This window comes from Bombus impatiens, unplaced genomic scaffold (genome assembly GCF_000188095.3).
Source record: "Bombus impatiens unplaced genomic scaffold, BIMP_2.2 scf_0543, whole genome shotgun sequence".
NCBI lineage: Eukaryota > Metazoa > Arthropoda > Insecta > Hymenoptera > Apidae > Bombus > Bombus impatiens.
The window spans coordinates 2,550,855-2,576,991 of NT_176962.1; the positions used below are offsets into that span (position 1 = coordinate 2,550,855).

The following is a 26,137-nucleotide window of genomic DNA, read 5'->3' on the forward strand; positions in this document are numbered from 1 at the left end:
ATATATTGACAACTGTTAACCGTTTCGTCATGCGTCCAACGCCACCTATTTTCCGCTGTGTAAAAAAAATTATGACCGTTCAAAAGACTGGATTACAGGTTGTAGGCAATTGGCGAGGAAGTGCGTGTTGGCCACTTATTGAGGATAAGTGGCCAGAAAGAAATATGCAGAGCGTGTATTGCTCGATGCAATTGGAAGTGATTTCTGATAGAGCGCTGGGAAATTAGTAGGTTCCTGGTTCCTAGTTTCTATGTATGAAGGATCTTTCTTCCATAGAAAATTTCGACGTGGTTTTTTAAATACAGAACATTGTTTCTTTTATTTCAAACCAATTTCCATATAATTCTGGCCACTTTCCTCAAGAATAATTCATTTTGGAACTTTCGAATCTCATTCTAAAGTAATTTGTTAGTTATGAAATTACGTGCATGATATTCGATTCTATTTATATGTATATGCCTATCATACTGAAATAATCGAATTTTTCACGATTTTTAACCACCAGATTCGGCCATTTTCTTCTGTCTGGAAATGCCGAAACATTTCATTTGAATATACACGCATGTATATATTTCATGCGTGATAACCAGATATATTCAATTCGACATATGTTTTTGATACCATATGAATATATGAATATTCTATTGGACAATGAACTATACGAATGGAGTTTGTGATATTCACAATGCCACGCGTCATTACCTTTATTTCCGGCCATTAAGCCCGCGAGAAAAAGAGAATACGAAATTAGTCAAATGCAAAATTTTGTCATCGACGTGCAAATTAAAGAAAAGAGCAGACCAGTAGTTGGTTGAATAGTTGGGACCAATCAGCGTGAAGCTGTTTTCAATCATCGACGGGTTACACGGTTCGTGGAAACGCGATGTTGTGACCTACCACCTAGCCACGCCACGTTGGACGTGTTAATTAAAAACGTACGATGACTGGGTTGAATTTATCTCTGTCCCCTGGTGAAATTTCGCAATTCTTCTCGAAATAATTGCTTTTTCTCCTGAAACATCGGTGCATTGCGTAACTTTTTGTGGAAGAAATAATTCCAGTCGAATAATTTCAAGATTAGGAGTCATTCAAGGCAGTCATGGAGAAATAAAGGAATTTTCATCGTTCTGTAACAAATATTTCGTCACTCCCCAAATCGTACAAATTATAATCTTTTCTTTAATTATGAAACTCATCGTATGAATTCATTGAGAGTAAAAAAATGCATTGACACACACTTTTGCTCACAGATAGAGGATAGGTGGTACGTACAAAAAGGTTCTATCATATATCGTGATGGACGACAAACCAAGATCGTTTCATTGCACTTTTCACTTCGCAGCATATCGAATAACACACTGTCAAATTCAATTTACAAAACCAGCTGTTACTGAATAGGTTAACAGGTACGATGTTCCATTATATGAATGAATTGATGAAACCGAGTCGGAAAAGTCCTTAACGCTTTTGCCGTTTCGATTTGTTTCTCATCGAACGTTAACATTGAAAACGTTGCGCGTGTCAACGCGTATCGAACAATTTTTCCAGCGACATCGATGACCACTCCGTTAATTCATCGCAGTTTCGCTGTTTTTTTTAAATTCTCTTTTTCTTCTTTTTTTGTTTTGCACGACTCGCGGGATAACCGAGGGACAGATTTAACGCGTTGGGAAACGCAGCATCGCGCTGCGTTCGCGTTTCCGTGCAACGAAGAAAAATGTACGCGTGGCGGGAACGCGGAAAGCAGATTTGCATAATTACGAAACGACCGGTAGATGGGGCGGCCTGGTGGATCAATCACCGTCGCTATTTTTCACAGTTGTTCTGTACCGAGAACGGAGCGTCGAGTTTGCGATAAATTCGCTTTTCACTGGAATCGAGTTACCTGTTTTTTCCCTGGAAGCTCGCGGTGTTCACGCACGTCAGCTTCGTGGATGCTTCGACGAAAAGTTGATTCGTTATGAGAAATGAGGCAACGTGCTCGTTAAGTTAAGATTTTCATTGGGAATTTTTGGGACTTGCATTTGAAGTTAAAATTACTTGCATGTACGTTCAAAGTCATCGAATTGTACTTACGTAACACTTCTTCAGGTAGTGCACCCTATTGTAATGCGTACCAGCGAATCTATGTCAATTTCGATAAAAAAAGTTTCTCTTTACGAGATTCACAGGATTTCTGTATTTTGTACTGTAATTAATTTGCTTTGTACTTTAATACGTATAGTACACATTCTGAAAGGCATTTCAATTAGAAAGAAATTTCATGTATCAGTTCACTATTGACCTTCACAACCTAAATTTCCAGATGTTTTTATAAAATGCGTACGGTTTTAGACCAGATTACATCATTCGGTATCGCTAATTAATGTTTCAATTTACAACCTCATTATATCTCTTCTACCAAGTATACATCTCCTAATTAGCAATATTAATAATTCTCGGAACGCACAAAGTTTTATATTCTCGCGGAGAAAATGAGTCCGCATCGCAAGCTGATAATTAATTCAATTCGACGTTTCAACCAGAGCGATTCAAATTTTCATCGGTCCTCATCGCTATTTGGTTATTCGAGGAACTCAACACGAAAGAAACGCACAGATAGAACGTGATAACATCGACGAGTTAACGTTGTTGTTCGACCATTTACGGAAAAGTGAAGAAAGAAAATCACCGAATGAGAGTAGATTTAGATATAACGGGACAGCGGGCAACTTGACTTTTTGTTCTGGAAATTCCAACATCGCGTTGGTCAATGAGCACTTGTATTCACGTAGCGTTCTATCTCGGTGCTCATCAACTACAGAGTAAACCGCAACGGCGAATAAAGTCGCGAGAAGCTTTCCAAAAACTTTCTCTGGTCAGCTATTCTCCTGTCGTTTCACGACTGAATCGTTGGAATTTTTAATATCAATTACAAAACGGATGAAAAACAATTCTATCTATCGCTTTTCATTCTCCCTTTCCTCTTTTCTTCTTTCTGCATTTTCATTTTACAAGAGCAAATTACGCGTAACTTTGTGAATGTTAATGATATCGATAATGATGATATTTATTATATTTTATTCAAGTATGAATAAATTTTTTCTTCTTCGATAGTAGCGCTGTTTTATGAGCGTATCTTTTGAAACAAGAAAACGGTAGTACATTTCCAGGAGTTTGTTATCCTTACAGTTATCCTGTGTGTGACATGTCTGAAGGAGGAACGAAATGAGAAGAAATAGTCAATGTTTGTACAGGAAAGGAAGATAGGAGATATACGAGAACATATTGAAGAAGTAACCTGTTTCTATTGAAACAAAAATTCCTTAAGGTCGTTTATAAGATTCTACTGCTTTTCGAAAATATTGAGAGTTATCTAAGATGTGAAGTAAAAATCGAAGTTAATTCAAGGCGTGTAAGAGACTCATAAAATTTAAGATTATTCCAAGGTTACTTGAGAAGATGAAAATTTGGTCGTGCTCACCACGAAGCGTGATACACCTAATTGATCTAACGGCGATTCATATGAGCCATTCAGTTCGCACAGCCATTCAGTCGGCGCAGCCATTCAGATCAGACATCGCAGTACGGTCAAGAAGACGTTGAATATGCGAAACTGCTCGAGCTGGCTCTCTTCGTTTAGACGTCGGATTTGACTTGATCTGTCTCGAGTTAACTTTCCACGAGAAAGGGATTATACCTTCCCGGGTGACTATTCGGCTCTAACAGTAGAGCAGCTTGCTGTTCATCCAGCCGAGATAGAAGTTTCGGTGTAAGGTTTACTCTCGGATATCCAAGGAAGTTGATTTTCAGTGGAGTTAATAGAGAGAGTTCGCAATTTGTCGGCGCTTTTTCGCCGGACGATGCCTCGTATGATAGCTAAGCCTTTCTGGTGGAAGATGTCTCGTTTTCAAAGTAACAGACATAGTTTATTGGGACAATTTTGTTGTAAATTGTAGAATATGGAGGTTGCATGCAGTGTACAAAGTAGAACCTTAACTCTGAAAAAATACTATCTCGTCTGAAACGGAAATAAAAAGCGTTTAACAAGTCTGAAATATACGTGTCCTGCAACTCGGTAGGTTTCGTGGAATTAAATTGCTTTCGATTTGTATAATTTAATCAATTTCATTTGCTGAACAAAAATACTGTTCCAAATGATTATTAAACACCACTTTACAATTTCATCTGACAAATTTCTGTCTTTCTGGCGTGGAATTACCGTGTGACAACCGCGTGCAATATTAACCACTGTGGAGAGACACGACCACTTCGGGAATCGAGCATTTAAACCGTCGGCAAGTAAACGCAAGTCGGTCCATCCGATAAAATGAAATCGTAACATGTCGAGGGCGCATTAATTCGTTCTACCGGGGAAGAAATTAATTAAAGCGAGCGAATAAATTAAAAGCTGCTCGCGACTGTACCGAAATTTATTTATCGGATGATAATTTATGAAAATTTATTCCGATACTTAATGAACTGAAATTTCTTCACGATTTAGCATCGCTAATATTTGTCAGCTGTAATTTCGATCGCGTTGTTCTCCTCGCGTTGTCCTCCGATAAAAGAGAATCAGATTCGTTTGTTTATCGACCATTTTCCACCGTTCACCAATTGAGAAGAAACCCAGTCTCACTGGGAGAAAACTTTTAATATTTGCGCTCCCACACATGAAATCCTATTGCTAACCATTTCGCTTTTTAAAAGAACACTTCGTCAATTTCCAATGAGTCTGTATACGTTCGCACACCAGATAGCGCGCTAGACTAGACACGCGCTAGACTTTCTCCTTTTTTTCACCCTCGTTGCTTTAGTCCTTGGTAAAATACGTGATACAGGCGATCGTGAAGAAAAGGAGGCTAGCTTAAACGAAATTCGATTACTTGGTTGTTCGATTATCCGAGCTTCCAGGTCTAGGAAAACACAGCTTCCAGCGATGAAAAGTGTTTTCTTTGGATTATGCATGCATATCACTTATTTGTTCCAAAATAGGAGTAGTGAGCATCAAGCAGAGTGTAAAAATTCTGATCTTTAAGTCTAATGTTGGTTTATGTGAAATTTTGCTTTCGAAATTTGATCATTCATTAACTTTTGTTCTGCCGTTAATTAACATATTATGAAGAAAGAAATTTGCTGAAATACACGTGCCTGCAATGCTAATAAGTTTTATAATCAAAACATAAAGCTCTTGTTATATCAGGCATCACGAATAACCTGAATATTCATATGACTTTCTAATGTGAATTTAAATTCGGGAAAAGTGCGGAAGAAATTGCAGAAATATAAATTTAGCATTTAGAGAAGTTATGGAAATATTACGAGGGATCGGTGTTGCCTCGTGAATTCCTGGGTTGGTAATTTTTCATTGAAAAAGGAAAGTGCCATAGACTGTAACATTCAGAAGATATTACTGAATATAACTATAACCTGTAACGAAAAATGGATTTTGTATGATAATCAAATTACATTTGGGACAATGAACCGGTAAAGATGAACTCGCAAAACGTGTGGCAGAAACCAAACAGGGACATATCATAAACGAATAGATGAAATGTGTGTGGAATTAATAAAGAAATAACATACGTTGGTCAATAAACGTAAACCAATCCTGTTGCCTGATAATGCAAGAGCTTGTGTATGGACATTGGTCATACAAAAATTTCAAAGACTACAATATGAATTTTCCCATATCTTCTCTATACTTTTCCAATATTTTGCTAATTCTTATCTTTCGAAGTATTTGGACTCAATTGTTAATCACTACTCTTATATTTTTGGACTCAGGCAGCGTCAGGCAATATTGGGAATACATGCACACTGTGTTATATTTTTAATCAATATTCTCATATATTCTCGATTGCCAACACGTATTTCATTCATAAAACATGCAAATTGATCGGATTCGTTTAGGCATTTTTCATAAATATGTCTATATATCCTACCTTCCAATCTATTATATATTCTGTACATCCAAGTAGTACTACACCGTAATAAGTCAGGCTTGCTGGCAATCTATAGCATGAGAAGTATGTGCTATAGAAATTCACTTCCTTTCGTTGCTTTGTTCAACAGTAGAACCACATAACACGAATTCCTTTCGTTACAAGTAACCAGCGAATTTGCTTGGTAGATTTTAGTAGAAAAATGAAGTAAAAAAACTTCACCGATCATAATATACGTTATCTTCAAAGTCAATCCTTTATATCGTTCTTTCACATAAAATAATATTCAATAATATTCAATAATAAATATTGAAAAATACACACGAACTTTTTTCACAACGTCGCATGATCAAAATTGCGTTGTAAGGTGCAGACAGGCTAACATGTAAATATCTAATATTTCATCAACAAGTGACGATCCGACTATCCACCCTTAACAATCCACTCTTATGTTATCAAAACCAAAATACGTAAAATATCCGAGCTGCATTGCAAATATATAAACGTATCGTTCTCTCTCTCTCTCTCTCTCTCTCTCTCTCCCTCTACAATATTGGAAAATCTTTGCATTGGAACGAAGCAACCGCACAATAACAGGCGCATTCCCGTGTTCACGTACGTTACACGAGCATACGATAATGATAATGCTGTGGCGAAGTGGAACAGGTTAATCGCGATCTCGAATCTACTACTCGTACGCATTTGTTCAAAGGACAATATTTTCCATAATTGTACGGTTCGTTTGAAAGGTAGCGTACGCAGTTACCGAAACATTCGCATGAGTCACAAACGGGATTCTGTTTTGTTCGTTCTGGCTTGGTTTCACGGACTTTCTTATTTACAGCGTCTTTGTTAATTTTTGGTAACGCTACACGACTGTTTCTAACGTGCATGAATTAATAACTACACCACTATATGAATATTCATAGATTGTACCTGAAAATTATTTTTCGGCTATAAATTGTACCAGTCCTGCTTTTGTTAAATAGATCCTATATGACCGGCATCGTATTATAATTTGCGCTTTGATCTACACGTTGAGGATTTCCGTGGTACTAGTATGTTATATCAATGGCTCGCGACCACGAATGCAATTCCAAGTAGAGAATATGTAGCTTTGTGTTTCAGTTGGTTGACGTTTGCGAGTAACGATGTAGATCTTAATGAAGCATTGTTTTGTAATTTGACTCATAAATTAATTTGTTTAGCTCGATTTGTTTCGGATTATGGTTTGAATTTTTTTAGGATATATATAATCTTTTATGCAAGTTACGAGATAATTTTCAGAATTGATGCCTCTACTAAGAGAAATTAAAATTTCCAATAACCTCGATGTTTATAAATCCATTAACTTATTCCACTGTTAAAGCAATTTTTATTAAGATACTTGAAATGTAATTTTTCTTTCCTAATGAAATTGTCAAAAAATCTGTGTCTAACGTCGCGAATCGCAAATTTCCAATAGTGGAATCGGTCAACGCGAACGCAACGAGCGCGATCCTCCAGAACTAATTTACATTTTAATATAACGCGCAGGTAAGTCTCTTTTAATTAGCGTCACACGTTAACCAATGCAAATCTCTCGCTCATTCTCGCGGTTTTCATTACTATCCAGCTGACTGTAAGCGCATTTTAATAAATTATAGTAATCCGGCTACGAGTTTCTGAACATCACACTCCAAATCTCGCGAAGAAGGAGCTACACGGACGAAAAATTATTAGTGTCAGAACATACAGATGAAATTTGAATTTTTTCGAAATTTGAATTTGACAAATTAATATTACCCATTAAATTTGGTACTGTCAAATTTTAGTAAGCATTGAAGTAGAGCATTTGCAGCAAAGAAAAGCTGCAATATACATGTATTGAATGATAAGATTTTTGTTATCAACTATCGCGAATAATTAGAATATACGTATAACCATTTATATAAATTTAGAAAACAATGAAAAAAGATCGTAATACATAAATTTAATATTTGTAGAAAGTTATATAAATTTTAGATGAATTTGTACGTCTCGAAAAATATTCATGAAAAGATTATTTAAGATAAAATATGAAAGATTCGACAGAGGGAATTTTTCTATTACTGAAAACATTGTAGAAACGTTGAGATCCTCTATTCTAAATTATATGATGTATTGTCGATAGTGGAAATATAGCAATGTTTTATAACATGTAATAGTGGCATCGATTGACTCGGTGACATCCAGTACTTTATATTTCCCGACAGGAATTAAATTGAAGCTGAGATATATTTCATGTCTGTGGCTTGAATAAAAACATCCACAGTAACCACAAATTTATTTGTTTATTCTACTAAGCATATCACGGTATTTCACAATCTTTTATCTTTTCATTGATCCAATAAACACACTGTCAATTCTCCATAAATCAAATACTTATTTCTCACCAACTTAATAAATACTAAATAATTTCCTCCTGTTTCCATCATTTCAAAGTATATACAGATATTGTTACATGCAATAACGGAGACATTAATCACGGAATATTAAGCCAGCCTGTGACATCGTGGATTATCGCAATGCGCGCAACAAACGGATCAACGGGCCGTCTCTGATAAAGGAATCAAAGGGAACCGTGTTCGCTATTCGCATCTCGAATATCCAATATTCGATCGCCAGGCGTTGTTCAAATAAGAAATACGTCCGGGCGCCTTCTCTCTTTTACGCTTAATTCGGTGCTGGTGTTACGGACGTAGAAAGGGGGTGAGTCTTCTCGAAACTAACACAGGGTAACGGATGAAATAAGACGCCCAGGAGTGTATCGATTAGCGTCGTGTGTTCGCTGGTAATTTTAAATTTAATAACACGTTCGATATATTAGACACGATAGCGAAATTAGACCGCCATCACGGATCGGTTCACCCATGTTCTCGGAAACATACACCCTACAATGTAATAGCAATGGTAGTACGTATGTGTTCTAACTTTAAACAGTGTAATTTTCAAATTTTCAATTTACGATACGTTCGGGTGTCGAGGACATTCGTTTGGTGGATTTTGACATTTTGTATTGTACTATACTCTGAGCTATAGGTACTCGTTATATTACGAATTTATATTACGAATTATCCTAGGTTAAGCTTGACTGGTTAAGTCTCTGTAAGCTTATCGTTACATCTCTGATATTTGGAAGCATGAAGTGTGTGGTTGTGGAAGGGCTTGGGTTCATTAGCGAACTTCATTAACGAAGATTTATTTGGGAAGCTTGGGATATAAGATAGTGAATATGATTATAAGAAGATGTTAGAATAGAGAGTAAGGGTTTTGGTTTCGCCAGGCCTGCGGTATGCCGATCGATATTTTCTTCTTTGTACTCTTTTTCCTTTACCTTACCTGTGACGTAAAGGATACCAATTCTGAGGGAAGAATAGAAAACTAAATATAAAAATGAAGGAAGCACAAAAAGATGAATTACTAGAAGAAGAAAAATGAGCATTGGGTTACGTTGGCAGAATCTTTCCTGTAAAGACTCTAGCTTAATTGTCTTTGTTGCATGAAATTTTTACGAAAATGTCTTATTGCGAGCGCTATTTTAAATTTAAAGTATATCAACATAATATTGGATATATTTTTCGTACCATACTAGCTGTTAACTTGATTATTTGCCCGATATTTTAGCAACGGTATATTTGATTTATTAAAAAATAACGCTATAAACATTGGTAACACATTAAAGTTGATTAATAATCAATCATGTATAGTAACAACGTGACACAAATATATATGTAGGATAGTGTTAATTCGATTAACAATCAAAAAAGAGAACATTCTTTTCGGCCAGCAGAATGCCGTTACGTAACGACCATCAAACGAAGATGGACAACATTCGTCAATTACTTTCCTTCGTGTATAATTACACTTCAATCGTCGTGCAGGACAAACAACTGTTCGCAGGGTATTCATTCGGCCGACATCTGTATCCTATTCGTGGGATCCTTTGTCTGTTATCGGTAGCTTTCGCAAAACGGCGTCCTTTGTTCGATGCTGGAAGCTTTCACAAACAAGCTGACAGAAAACTGTCGCTGCTCGTCGCCGTCTATGCCAATATATACACATGTATTGTTATTCTCTAATTGAGTGATTGGATTGCTGCCGCTACAATTATCCTGACAATTCGATTATCGACGCTGAACCGCCGGAAAGACATACATATATATACATATATGTCCTTTCATCGTCCCCCGTGTCGATTGCTAGCTGGCCTCCCGAGAGATTCTGGCAACAAATAACACGAGAACGATCATCCAAACGATTTCTTCTATCTTTTTGTTTGTTTTTAGGAAACTTTATCTTTGGATACTAATTAGATTTGAGTTGAGTTTCGTAAAGAGCAATAGTTGTAAATAAGAAAAGCAATCTTCCATTATAAATTAATGTAGCTTTTTCTCGTAAATTATAACAGCAATGACATGATGTTCAATATGAGTATGTCATAGCACTGTCGTTTGCCATTTCTGTGGCATACCCTATAAATGGTGTTATCTCTGATTCGATGGCTTAAATTTTGTCGTATCTTGTTACCTCTGTCCTTATCATAAACTCTCTTATCCAAAAAAATTTTACATTTAATTCGATTCTCTGCTAACTTCATGATTAATTATTCAATGAACCTGCAAAGATCGTAGAAAATGTCAGAGTTCTCATCTGCCGAACTGTTTTTACTGAAAATGTTGCATCCTTGAAACTGTAGCTTTCCAAAATTCGATATAACTCCCTAATCAACCAAGTAGTATAACCCGTCGACCTAGCAGACTAAAACTTGCACGCGCCAGACTTCGACTGTACGCCTTGAGTAAAATGTCACATAAAACTTAACCTCGCCGTCTCGATACACCGGGGAATAACCATTCAACCGATGGCGTACCTGAGGATCCGGCGAAAAAGGAAACGATGAATGCTGGAACCGTCGCAGTCATTCCACTACATTGGCGGCGCGAACATTGTCTTGCGCTCGAAGCACGTCACTCTCGCATTCTCTGGGAAGCTCAGCGAACTAGCGATTCGCCACGAGTCGTTTGGAAAGTTGAGCGAACGATAGGAGTCGAGTAAAAACTCGCGACAGCCATTCCCGAATAAGCTGGCAGCTATATTACCAGCAGAGCCGTTTAACCGTTCACGGTATCCGAGCAAAGGGTGCTGGTAAATCTTTGAACGAGCATACTCGGGCGAGCTACGAGCAAACTGCCATAAGTTCTGTGCTCAAGACGGCATACTAAATGTGTTTCGTGTACTTTGGTGGCGCAACCGGTGCTCTCGACGAATCGGTATAGATTTCTATGCGCGCGATGACGCTCGCAATTATCCTTAATGCGATTGTCACTAATAATCCGGCCATTAAACGAGCTCGCGTCGAACAGCCGCGTGTTACGGTCTACGTGACGCAGATTTTAAAGGGAGCCATGAAGCGAGCTCGTTGGTGATCATTCATGGACTCCTGACTTCAAACTTTCCTCCATTCTTCATGATCGTCGACGTTCCAACATCGTGACTTTGTGGAATGTTGGTGGCACGGAAGAGGAGACAGTTATATGGAAGGTGTAATCGATACATGATTTGGATATATGTAGTTTGAATTTGCGATGGTTGAACAAATGTGGAATTCTCTTTTAACGTATACTGCCGGACAATAGTAGTAGGATGTTTTTTCGACGTTTAATGCAAGTTCAACATCTTCCATTGCTTTTACTTCCTGGTTATTTCGTTTATGTCATACGTACCTTATGATGTAAAATATTAAATAAAATAAAATTTGGTAGTTTCCCAACAAATGTAATAAACGCGTTTCATAATACTCGTGGCCAGCAGTAAAATAAATTTTGATTGCAACTTTCAAAAAAGTCTTAAGTTACGGTTTTTTTGAGTTTCATATTTAGATCGACTCTAATTAGCTAGGTCTTCGTAGAAACCGTAGATGTATTTTTACGTTGATGCAACGTCAGACTGGTTCGATGTAAATGTTCAGCGGTAAATTTGTTGGAGCCTGCTATGAGAGTTGTTAGCGACAATATGAAAGCTAGTTTGCGATTCCTGTGCTTGAAAGTTGCTGGGACTTTTGAAAGTCCAGTTTATGGGGCAGACATCCGACACAACGAGACAAGTCGTTTGTGAGAGATATTTGGAGAAAATAAGTTTGAGAATTACGTATTACGGTAAAAAAGAAAATTTATCCACCATGGTATTTTTTTATACGTGCTATCTAAGATGTGCACTTACTGTCTGATAATTTTAAAACTTAGTCCCTGAAAATATCGAAATAATTTTAAATCTGCATAAAATCTTTTTAATTAAAATTTGATGACGCCTAAAAAGAACGACTGCATCTCGCTTATGAGGAAGTCCTTTATTTTCAGGAGACATAAAATATTATAGACTCATTTTAAGATATAGCAATATGGCGATCTAATATTATACTTCTCACCATCTTATTATCGTCTTATTTTTACGATACTCTCAGAACGTTTTCCAATACTGAAATTCCAAAAGACCATGCGACAGTTTCTCAATTCCCGTGGCGGAAAATCGCGAACAGGAATTAAAACGCGCAAAATTCACCGAATGCAACAATTTCTGACTGCATCCTTCGCCCTTTTTCATTTACGAGTACCCACGAATCGTTGTAATAGAATGGAAACCTTTAACAGAACGATTTACATCGTAGAATGTCTTTCGCCCTTTTATGGAATCCGTATAAAGAACGATAATACGATAGGACCCATCCATTGCATCGAAATCTGATAGAACATTCTTGGAATTCAGATGCGTTCAAGAATGAGATTCACGATTGGCGGGCGTGTGGTGACGCGAAACATTCCACATTGCACAATCGGCATAACTCGCTGCATGCATAAAAACCAGAATTCTTTCGCTACGAATCGAATTAAAGACACGGGTCGCGCGCTGGAAATTTCAATCGCGGCTGCGGTTCCGTCGATACTCATCGATGCCACGATAGATAAGGTCGGGCTTCATCCGCTTTCAGGCTCGTTCTCCGCAAATCTCGAGAAACGGTTGCGCCGTGGTATAGTCGGTAAAGCGTAAACGCGCGAATGTGTGCACGCGTCGGTGGAAAAATGCTTTCGAATTTGCGATTTCCGCGAAGAACTTGTCCGGGCCGAGCTGATTCTTCGGTCGAAATGGAAAACCGCCTGAAGACGATTTCCAATACACAGAGAAAGATATGTGCATACGTATTTACCGTAGAGTGTCGCGTTATATTTCCACAGGGCCGCGTAGGAACGGATCGATGAAGCTTTGCAAATTTTATCGAGTGTAAATTCGAGCAGGTAGGGCGCCGCGCGTCTTCCGGTCATTAATCTTTTCCTCTGGCTGGTCTACGACGAATTCGACGATCAACGTGTGCCAGTTTCGTGCTCGTTCGTCTTCTGTTCGTTCCGTTTCTCGGCTCGATCCTGAAAGAACGTCGTCATCGAGTGGGAAACAAATGTGGTAGTAAATGAAAGGAACCGAGAAGATTAACACTGAATAAATTTAAAGACACGTGTTCTGCGACGATCTAGTTTGCAAACGAATCATTGAAAATGAAGATTTTGCAATAAATAGAATCTTAACGTAACTATTATTAAACGCTATATAATTATATCATAATAAATATAATTATAAACAACTCAGACAAATGAGCGAGAGGTGTAAATTAGATTTTTGAAACATTAAAGTAGTTGGAGTGGAATGACAGAAAGCAAAAAATAAGTACATTAAAAAATTAATCATCAAGTATCAAATTGATAGGGCTGTCACTATTAAACTTTCAGATAATTGCCACTTGAATTAAATACTTCATAAACACCGAAATCATAGCTCAACACGTTTGCACGATGTTTTATGTGCATCACAAGCCGTCACGAACCTATATATTCGAGGTGGAGAGAGGCTGCAATCAATTCCTATGGTCTTTGTTCCTCTAATTTTCGCATTTCCGAGACCGACGCGCGGCGCATCCGCGAGCGATGTTTCTTCTTTCACGCTGCTTTCGACTTTGCGCAAATGGACCGTTAACCGGCCACGTTATGCCGCGTTTCCATTCGAAACAGAAATAACGCAATCAACGTGGCGTGTACCGGCCTTAATGGAAACGCGTCGCGCCACCGTGCGTCGCCTGCGTTACCGCGTAATTGATTTTTAACCGCTTTCCGCGTTTCAGCCTTCTGAGTTGTAACTCGACCATAAACGAACCGCGTCGAATTCGTGACGCGATGCGACGACAGAGTTCGTCGAGACTTTACATCGAGAAGGAAGCTGAAATTCTACGGTAGCACGAGAGAACGAGAGAAAATGTAATTAATCCTTGTCTTTACCATGCTGCATCCTGAAAGGGGTGCTCGAGCATTGAAAGGGAATTTCTCTTAGGTTTTGTTTAGGCGTTTGTCGCGTGTGATTAGATTGATTTAAGCGGTTATGGCGAGTGCTAACTCTTGTGAGAGGATGATTATAGCAAATCGCATAATGTCTATAGGAAACGTTTATGTTCAGAATATTCAGTACTTAAAGGTGAAATATGAATTTTTATTCGAATCTATACATTGAAACTAATGGTTTCTTAGCTTCAGTTGTAATCCACAACTATTTCTTTTTTGTCAGAGAGAATTTATTTGCATTTTGATCAATAGCCATGCTCGTCGAACTAAAGCCACAAGACCAAAATCTAGATTTATAACTCTGTTCCCCTAACACCGAAAGACAAAAGAGAACATATTTCAAATGTCCTTGTATGCTAATTTAACCTGTATACGAAACGCTTCATTCTAATCTATAAGCAGATACGTCTTAGAAAGTACGGAGCATGAAATAAATCAACAGAATCATTAAAGTATACAATAAAAGTAATAAATGATTTACTCCGTAGACAAATGGGCGGATGCGTTCAGTACGTTTTAAGATCAATTTTAAGCGAAGCATTATAGTTTCTTCCTTTTTGAATTAATAAAGACTATTAAGATCGCACTAAAGATTTATTTCTTGATATTACCCAATCGTTCAATTGTATAGTCCAATTATTTGTAATATTTGCTTTGTTCACGGTTCAAGTATCTCTGAAAAGGGGTTATGAACTTGGATGACCTTACCTGAGGTGTTTGAACTCATCTTACAGGGTTAAAAATAGAGTGGCGTTCCTAGCATCTCCTTCTACTGCTTTTTCTTTATGTGACCCTCCGATCGGCGATCCTTTGATTTTTCCGATTCAATTTACCTTCTATTTTACATTTCAGTAATAATAGAAAAATAGAGACGTATTATGCACATTAGGACAAAACAGTGTAGATTATCTCGAATTATATCAGTGCATTAAGTCACGTACTTTATCGCTATTATTAATGTAACAATATGTTAAATTGTCAACATTGCGGCATTAACATAACGTACAATGCAAATGTGCATTATGCTACTATATTATATCATATCATTAATATGTTAGCTTGCGTATATTACACACAATGGAAACAATCTCATTAAGTAATGAAAAATTTTCACTTGGAAATTTTTAATTCGAACATTTTGGTAACTTATTAAGTTTCCATGGAAAGCGCGAACAGCCATCAGTAATAATACAAATTATTCATGACCCGCCTACAAAAATTTATCACGCTTGCGTTCGAGCATAAAATACCACAAAAATATACTTCCAAACTACAGATATTCCAAATGAAACTATTCGGACTGTCAAACGAATTTTTATTTTCAGTATTATTAATTATACGAAGTAAATGTTAATTCTATTTTATCAAAGAGCACGTAATAAATTTTCGAATTCGCGACAATGATAGCCAAAGAAAATTACCTGAAGAATAAAAGAACGAAGAAATTTTCGCTACACCTAATAACATACGACGTAAAAAACTCCACCAACAATCCACAAGACACCAATAAACACATTAACACGTTCTCTGTATTAAGACCTTAAACCAGCAAATCCCTTGCAAACCTATTCAATTTCCGCACCGATAAGTGTCACTCCTCCAAAACTGCGAAACAGAACCGGTGCAAGAATACAAAAGTAGATACTAGAGGCATTGCGGAAAAAGGGATGCGAGGAAGAAGGATCGGAGGGAAACTGCGAGAGGGCCGGGTATTATTTTATAATCTGGCAAAACATTTTTCTGCCTTCGGATAACCTTTCTGAATGCGGCGTATTTCACGAGACGAGGCCGCTCAGACGATAGCTTACCAGCGAAAATAGAGCGAGACGGAAAAGGAACGCAAACGACCAAGAAAGAAGAAGAACCCTTAAGCCGTGGTAAGCCTACTACGGCCGCGCTTACGTCGGATTCTCCTGGGCTCTATCAGCATTCGGATAAGCTGTATCCGGTATTATGTTCCTCCGACGTTGCCAACATCGTGGTTTTGCCTCGCGTAAAAAACTGCAATCGAGCAACCGGGAGCGAACGAGAGGGCGTAGAAAAAGAGGGAAACGAAACGGCCGATAGGAAGCTAGTGGCAAACGCTGGCTGGCAGCCTCGAGACGCCAAGAGGGGTTGAAGAAAGGGGTGACACAACATGTTGCACGCTGCTAGCTATCTACCCGGCGGATCGAGTTACTTTAACAAACTTCCACGATACCAGCCGATACGCGATTGATATTGAATTAGTCGCTGAGAATGTATCAGCTGTACTCTGGCCTCGAGCTATTGCAGATCTAGGGGTGCGTTGGAATTTTCACTATCACCCATACCTCGTTTTCTCAATTTCATTTGTTCATCGGTTTATTACATGATTTATTAAATTAATAGAATGTCTGCACGAGAATAAATGTACTATAAAATATTATTTTTGGGGAGTTCGATTTGAACAGACCAATATCATCCATTAGATTTTGTCCTATAATTAATTGCTACAGAAGATCTCATTAAACATCATATCGATCTACACATGGATCATCTTACATATCCTTCGTGATGCAATGATTTTCCAGAAATTCTGTCTATTATATTTCCCGTATTCCGCGGATATTTTCATGTGTATAACGTACGTTATACTCGAGACTGTATCTGCTTTTAAGACGCTTCAGTAGAAGAGTTTTCTCGACAGATTTCCTAGGAAACGAACAGCATTTATCGGAATATCTATTGGAACATCTTGTGCCGTATCAACATGACCTGCTTCTGTCGATAAAATATGCAGTTTGTATATGAAGCTGCAGATTTAGGAAACGTTACCTAACAAACGTGTCTCAACGAATACCTGAGCACGATGCCGTCACATTTTTAGCGCTGTTTCGCAGCGCAAACGTCAGCATATAGTAAATCACGATCAGTTATGTCAAACGCAACGTTATCGAAGCTGCGCGCTTCCACATCGCGCTCAATTTTTTAAAGATGAGAACGTTAACATTTCTTGTATTACTTTTACTACTTCAATAATAAAATTCAATATTGGAAATGTTTCAAGTGTAGCTAAAACAGCAGAATTCTAAGCTCGACAGCAGACTAAAGTTTCCCAATTTGGAGTGTGCTGTATAAGTAACGGAACAAGATTTGACAAGATATCAGATCACTCGATTATCGAACTTGTATATCTTTACTTTTACTGCCACGCATCAGGACGACATCATCTAACGATACCCAACCATGGACCATTTCCAATCTAATCTTACTCAAATCGGCCATTTTCTGCTTTCGAATCAGCAATCTATCGTCATTAGCCATCGATGATCAATATATTAGTAAAAAACACCGTAGTATCGAAATTCGAATATTCTCAACCTATTACACACACACACACACACGTATGTACTATAAATTACACTCGCTCAACGAAATAATGAGAGAGACGCCATCCCCCGACGAGCCGGAGTCCAACGAATCGTTTCATTAGACCTGAGCCAGAGTCGTCGTCGTTCGATTAACGTCGAGTGCCCGACGCGTTTTCCCCCTATAATCTTTATCGGGACAAAAACACGCGGCGGCGCGCGGGACCATGAAATTACAAAAGCTTCCGATCATGGCCGCTGCAGAAAGGGGATGGAAGAAGATAGGTTAGGGGTGCTCGCGCGGACGTTGTACGCGGCGCGCGATAGAACTATTTAAATTTGTAACGTGGGCTTGTAGACACACCGTGGGCGGGTGGCCCACCATAGTTCATTGGGGACAGGAACACGGCCTCGATTTTACGGACATACTAGATTTCACGATCTAGTTACACGAGTGCAGTTTCCCACGCAGTCTAAATGCGACTAAGCAGATTAAACCTTGTTGCGGCGAATGGGACCGTGGAAAGAGGGAATAGTTTCTCGTGACAAAAGGTGGTCGACAATTTGATGAAGGCGACGCGACGATTGCACATCGTTTCTGGTCGGATCGTTGATCTGAAAGTCGGTCAATTCTTCTACGGGAAGAACACCGCATCTCGATACTTACTTTTCCATCGACGCGACGATTCGATATAATACAGCGCGGGACGATGATGGATCTAGATTTAATTCTGATTTTTTAATTTGCATTGGATGATGTAGAATGATTCAGGAATTGAGAAAGTGAAAAGGGTTGATGAAAACAACAACGTGTTCGTATAATAAATGAATATTCGGTTTTCTTTTCATTGATTTAGTATTTGAAAAATGAAAATTTTGAACGTTTGTAAAGCAATTCGCCATATATGAGGTCATACTTTGGAATCAATTGTATTTTGCTTAGCATATAGATTAAAAATGCTGTTCTATTTTAATAGTTCAGAATTATTTTCAGTTTGAAACGATCGTCACAAAGCAAGTTACTTACTCGAAAACTCTAATTGAGACACGTTACATATGAAAAAATACAAATGTAAAACTCAACCGAGGATGTCAGTCGTTCGAAAATTAGCACCAATCTAGCTCAGATTTTGCACCGTTATATTTCTTCTCTCTTTTACTCTCTGTTTCAACGTGGTTGTTATCGGCGTTGGAGATTAAAGTGGCCCGCTTTATTCTCGCGTTCGCGACCACCCAGCGAATAAACGAAACCTCTCATCTGTTATAATTTTCATTCGTGTAACAGAGGCGATTTACTCGCGCCCGCAGTCACTGATTTCGGATTTTCGTTTCTACCGGCTTGGGGCGAATTTCGAGTGAGGTCGCCGACTAATCCAATTCGTTCTGTTGCAAAAGATTTTCCATGATTTTGACATTATTTTCTTGAAAAAAAAAAAAAAAAAAAAAACAGCCAGAGGGCAGAGATGGTGGACGTGGTTTATACGCGTGTTTGGTCGTAACGCCTCGGGTAACGTGGTAATAATGAACGAATAATTAGCAATTAATAATCGATAACAGAGGGTAAGCGGGAATTAGTCGTACCGCGGTGATTATTAAGCGTGAATTATTGAAAAAGTCACAGATTAATCAGCCGTTGGTTAAATTATATCGAATATTAATATGAAACGGGAGTTGCGGGGACACGCGGGTTTAAAAGGGTTTACCAGTACTGTTTGCACATTTCATATTAAATACAGTATTTTACTTTATGCCCAGTGCAGATGGCGGCCGATTTAGCGCGCGATCTCAATAAAAAGTTGGTTCGTTTCGTATATTCCCTATTACGATCAGGCACGTGCACCCCCTTATGACCACACGTGTGTGGTCACAGGTACAGAAGCTTCGAAGCTTATTATTGGAATCCAGCTACGAGCTCGAAACGGTCGGAATAATGAAATCAAAGACGAGACTGATGCAACAGCTGCTGCGTATTAATAGGATTTTTTGCTAGTTACAGGCATCCGTTTTTCTTTTTTCTTCGCGTGTAAATTGGATCTGTGATATTTAACCCTGTCTCCGTTTAAAAGCAGCCTCGTAATATGGTTGTGCGGGGTGTGTATTGTACTTAATTGTGCTGATAGCGTTTTCACCCTTCTATGTATTAAATTAGTTAATTAATTACATAAAGTGCTCCAAGCCGTTTCACTGGAACGTTGTGGATATCTAATTACTTTTCTCTTAATTTTTCCAATTTAATCATTTCGGATGCAGTAAATTTGGCGACTACTGGGGAGATTGAATTTTTGTGATCTAAATCCCTTCCAATTTGTTTCTTTCGCGTGTTCTATAATTTTCTAAGTATCCGAATTTTCATCAGTAATTTGAACCAAATATCCACAATTCAATACCGTGCTCTTTGATCCTTTATATCGTTAATAATTTAAATCTCCATACTCGGGCTTACGACTACAATCCTATTATTTCCCCAATGGTTGCCCAACTAATTATTGGCGAAATTTACCGTGACTGTGTATAATACAGTTTTTCGCTAAATATAACATAATTTTCCCCACGTCCTTTCCACAAATTAACCACTTCGTTTCGAAAACATCCTCGAAATTCGTCGGTTTTCATAAAGAAATGATACAGGACGCGAGTAGCACGCGGATTAAAAATAAATTCTTGTGATCTGAACAGTTTCAAAGAGAATAATTTACGATGAGTACTTCGGACGTAATGACCTAAGTACGTGCGAGCAGCAAAGATACGAGCGTTCGTTTAATTGAAATTTTTCTCCCCCTCCGTGAAACTTTGATCAAAAGCAACCAACGGCGGAGAACGGAAGAAAGGGATATGTGACGCCAAAGTATTCATTGATTCTATTAATCCTCTCACTTTCATCATCAACGTCCCTTTCTTATAAAAGAATCACGATCGACGAGGCGCAGGACGGGGAAACTTTTCAGCGTACGTTTGTTGGTGAATCTGTCACGTGTAATCTGCAGATAACCGATTAATCCAGATAATGAGAAGAAGATAATGGTCGGGTAATTAAACCGCGGCGAAACCAAATTCAATCGGATCCGACGAGAAATCCGTTTCGCAAACGATTTAATAGGTTAATTTAGCTCGAAATCGGAGTTCCCTTTCGCGCTTTTTCGACTTCCCCTCCTCGCTCATCCATACCAAGAGGGAACTTTTATATATCACGGTTAATTAATCTCGAGTATTAATCGTACCGGCAGGAACGTATTTCGCGCGTTCGAGCGTCTCGCCCCGTGGCATATATACGTACATCCGGGAATGGGGTGGCCGTGCTGCCGCCGCCAGTTTGAAATATGGCCGGCGATAATTCAATTTCGACCGCATTTCTTCCAACCACCATGCAAGTTTCGCAGGAGTTTCGCAAACTGGGTCGAATTATTCCGAAGAAGGTTTTTCACTCGTATGTTTCTTCCAACGTTTTGTTATATCGCAATACATCGAATGTCGTGTCGAAGCGATTCTTTTTGTTCTTTACTTTGAGTTTGGGAAAATTATGTCGTTCATGACAAAGTTTAGTGGAAATGAAGTGGAAAGTATTCATACATCAGTCCATTTATATTATCATGATTATCGATAATGCAATTTCATGCTTCTTCGGATAACAAAAATCCGAGCTTCGCGAATTTGCACAAATCGAATCGATCGATTCGAACGTTCATCATTTTCGTTTGTAATCGACATCATTAATATTAATCACTGGCGATTTTTGTCGAATCTCTAATAGCGAATGAACAAAACTCTTTACACAGATCCATACATATGTATATGTCTTCCACTCTTCTCTCATTAAAATTCGTGTATCCTCTCTTCATGGACGTACGACAAACGCCTATAATTGCACTTTACTCTGGATAAGAGGCAGTAACTAATTTCAATCTCTAGACACCAAGAGCTAAAGATGTAATAAATTTACGTATCAATTACGACCGTGCGACGTTTATATAAACTCTTTGTTCACCGTTTTCCGTTTCTGTCTTGAAGTGGACAACGCGGCGAAAGACGAGACTCTATTTTTACCAATGGTTGCTGCGCGTGGAAGGGTGGTACGCGTTTTTCCTCTTTCGACGGTAATCCTAGCGTGTCAGATCGGAGACAGCTCGGTATCCCTTGCTGAGTGCGCTCGTCTGTTCCGCCTCGGATACCTTCGCCGTCGCTTCTTCCTCCGAACGTCCTCCCGTCCCTGCGTTCTTCGGCCTTCGCGCGTCCTTGGCCCGACAAGCAACTCGTCCGACACGTTTCGACCGACTCCACTGCCAAACCCATCCTCCTTCCACCCGGCTGAAACGATACCGATATTCACTACTGCTATCTGCGAGGAAAGCCTCTATCTGAAATCCAAAACATTTTCTGGAAGTTTTCCCTTTCTAATGGAACCAGTCACTCGCTCTCTCCGGTAGGTTCTGTTCCACAGGATCGACGCTCGAAAAATCCTTCACGTCGGGGATGAAGTGGATCCTCCTCCATCGGGAAAATCGTTTGCGGAGAGCTTTTGAATGAACTCCTTCGTTTGGTATGGATTGGACAGAGTTCTTTCGCTTAGAACAGTGTTTCTCAAACATTTTCCAGGAGAGATCTATTTTTGTTCTTATTTCGTTTCTAGCGAATGAGTCAATACGACGATGTTTTAAGATTTTTGCGCTACTAAATGTTGAAAATATTCGTAATAAGATTTTCTATAGAACTAATTTCAATGAAAATGAAAGGAGCTGCTAGAATATCGATATTCAGCCATATTGCTGAATATTTTCGAGATGAAAGTTTCTACAATATATGTATGACTGCAACTAAAAATAATCATGGCAATAGCAATGTAGGTTGCCACGGAAATAAATAAGAGCTGTGAGTCTTGGTCGTGAAATATTCTAGGAAAATAATTGCAATTAAACATAACCGCTGCGCAAAACACGAGAAAACATTGGTAAAATATTACCATGTAATCGTATTGAAACAAATAAATGGTGGAAATTTTCAGCATTGAAATTTTTCTATGGAAACAACTGCAAGTCCCGGGGCTTGGGAATCTGGGGTTTAGAAAGTTTTTCTTTTAGCTGCTTTGAGTTTATTTGCAGAAGGAATTGAGTCGATACTCTATTTATCGGATTAGCGGTGGAAGAGAATCGGATCGAATTATTTGTGGTTTCGAATTGATTTCTTTCTTTTTATTTAAAGGGGAGTAATTTCGTGGATATATGGTTTTCGAAGGATATGATAAGGCGTTCAGTTAGAAAATTTATTCTTGGCTTCGTGTCGGGAGAACGAGGTTATACCCACGCGAGAACGGATAGACATTTCCGAGAGATATTTGAATTTAATATTTTTGAAAAATGATATTTTTACGTGTGCAATCTGAAATATTTCAAGACAGTGTGATCGTAAAATTTTCAGGTAATTGTTTAATTATCTCAATAAATTTCAGATAATGATGATAGAAGTGTGATAAAATCATAAACATTTTGAAAAGTATATTTCGTAATCTGTACTCTAGATAAGAGATATTCTATTGAGTCATACAGTGTGAAATTGTATTTAATAATACAATTAATAACGCAATTACAAATCATCAGTAATATTAATCTATATTAATTTAGTGACAGTAATAGAATAATTGATATCTCTTTGCCAATAGGCATTATTGATTCAACTAGGATTGTAATTATGACGGTGTCATTGGAAAGCACATCAAATGGTTGCCATTTATAACTGAAACTAAATTTAATCTAACATTTACGGGTATCTATGGAAATAATTTCCATTATTTCGAACTTGATTTCCAGTTTCTGTCGAATTTACGGAATTTTTTATTAGGAAGAAAAATCTTCTCTGGAACAACTCTCGGTGATTGAATTCTTGTAATGTTTATACTGTCTTCAAACGAGGTCAGTTGGAATAATAAATTTGTTTCGGACAGTTTTATCTAGAATACGTTCTCAATGATCACTCCCAACACTGAACGCATAATCCTCGGTTAAACTTGTCCGAACAATCGTAAAATAAAAAATTAAAAAATTAAAAGCAGCATTTAATTATTGCTCATAATCGTTCTAAAAGGATTAACGACTTATAGCCGGATTTCTCTACGACTCGTCAGAGGAAAAAATTCTAGTTAATGCCAGTATTTCCCGTAGCAATGAAAATTAATAAGGACCTAACTAATAGCTACCGTAAATAGATCTGTCTGTGGAATAATTATAATGTAACGTTGAAATAAAATAATACGGTGATAACGTAAATCCCAGCCTTATGCTTATATAAAAGTTTTAAACTTCGTGACCTATTTTCTATCATCTGTTAAGTCGCTGAGGCAATTTTAATCAAATTTTAATATACTATTATTTTGATGATAATGGTCTTTAAACACTCTTTTCAATCGGAGGTTATTTAATAATTATAACTTATGACGCGGAACTATACAAGAGAAAATTAAAGGAAAAGAGACACGAAACATAGTAACCATGACATCGAGAAAACGTTCCTTAAATTCATTTATAAGTGCGAAGAACGGGTAACTAAACGTTATTTACGTCAGTAGCAATGTTCCAAATGTACCGTAAAGTTAGCCTTAAACTTTCAATTACCAGTCGCTAAGCTCCGCGAAAGCCGTTCAGACGGAAAACAATATTCAGCAGTTATTCGAAGCTTTGCGTAGGATTTTTTTCATTATCGTATTACAAGCCGGGGTTTTGGCCACTCGTAAGGAGATAAATTGTTCCTCGGCAATATTGGAATATCGGGAAAGCATATTTCATTACGACGTTGGCGTGAGCACGCGTATATGCACGCGAGCTAACGCCCGCGGCGAGCCGAAATTTCACAGGAACCGCTTAAACCTGATACCGTCACGTGGAAATAAGTGCTTTGTACGACACAGTCGTTCTACCGGGGAATTTATGAATCGTCAAATATCATGCAGATTTCCGGTTTAGCGTGTCGAGACAGTGGCACCCCTTCCGAAGAGGATAAACATCGGCCTCCTTTGTTCCGGAACACGTTCACCAGGCTAGGGCGGGGTTGTCACGGGTATTAGGCATCGTAAATTGAACTAGAAGAATGAATACGTACCGGAGATAGCGATTTTGCTTTTACGTGATTTGAGCGCATTATGTAATTTTTATCTATTTCCAGGTTTTTGGAATATTTTAGGAATTGGAATGTTGCTATTCGTGCGTATGATTTGTGGAAAAATGAATTAGATCAACGTTATTAGAGTGAAAATGAAAAAATGATACGTGTTTCTGCGACTAATAATAACTCGATTAATAATCTCCCTATATGTTTATCTTAAAGCTGTTCATTCCAAAGTCACGCTATTTGCAGGAAAAATGTGCTTGCTTCGATAAATTAACCAAACGCCATTTGATAAACGTTCAATGGAAAAACATTGCAAAAAAAGCGATGCAGAGCACGTGCATAGTCGGCGTACACATTTTTCTTGATTCTATGCGTCCAACTAAGCTTACGCGATGATTTATCGTCGCGCGTGTAATTTCGTCAACTTCTTTCTCCTCGGTGAAACGTGGCATAATGTACCGTTCGTCGTGCTTTACGATGTCTACCATATTGCAATTTCATTGGTATTGGTAACTAGGTATTAGCAAACCGAACACGCAACGCATTTGCCTTCGTCAAACCACTCCCATTTTTGCGTCTCTGCTTCCTAAGACTAGTGTTGGTATCGATTACGTCTATTATTGTCAGCTTAAATAGAATTGGAAGGACGTGAAAATGTAATTTCGTGGATCGATTATTGCAGTCATATTTAGAGGATTGGGTGAAAATAGAAAAAGACAGCGCGTAAAAATAAATAAAATATAGATTTTAGAACGTTAAATTTATCTCGATTGGAGCACTAACTATAAACGCAAACATCATTTGAAAGTTACTGTTATTTTGAGAAATTCCTTGAATGGAAAGAAATCGTTTCAAGTTGCAATCGTCGAAAGACGAACGGGCTAGGTGACTACAGAGGTGGACGCGGATTTTGGTTTTGACAGCTACTCAAGGATACAATTCCGCGAAGCTTTTACCAGGCAAGACTGATTAGCCATTACGGTAATACGTCTGCGAATGGTAGCGATCGCTTTTAACCGGATAGACTTCCTCGATCGAGCGTTCGATTGAATTGATACCCGTTGACAAATACGTTTAAGGAATGTCTACTCGGTCCGATTGAGCCATTAATTTATTCCTCGCTGTTCCCTCAGCCGCCGCCGACGACGACGATTTTTCACAATGGTAAATTTTCAAATAAAACGTCGTGCTCGACTAGCTCGCGAGCTCGTAGCGAGAAATACGGGGAACGAAAAAAAAAAAAGAAAGATAGAAAAAAATGGAAGAAAAGGAAAGTAGGAAAGAAAGAAAAATACGCGAGACAAAACAGCCATTGTGCTGTATGAATATACACGTTTGCGTCGTGCATCGATTACTTTTTACACGCGTACCTTCTGCATAACATTTCGCGTAG

At 38.2% G+C, this 26,137-nt stretch overlaps 1 protein-coding gene and 1 long non-coding RNA gene across 3 annotated transcripts in view; one reads left to right on the forward strand and one right to left on the reverse strand.

Annotated features, from left to right (window-relative positions):
• LOC117151936 lies at window positions 1-25,828 on the reverse strand. Its single transcript, XR_004462108.1, has 3 exons — window positions 25,811-25,828; window positions 2,446-2,462; window positions 1-12 (listed from the first exon to the last, which is right to left on the reverse strand). It is a non-coding gene; the product is annotated as an uncharacterized LOC117151936 (long non-coding RNA).
• Window positions 1-26,137, forward strand: part of LOC100740629 — a 463,615-nt gene that overhangs the window by 24,104 nt on the left and 413,374 nt on the right. The gene's annotated exons all lie outside the window — the stretch shown is intronic.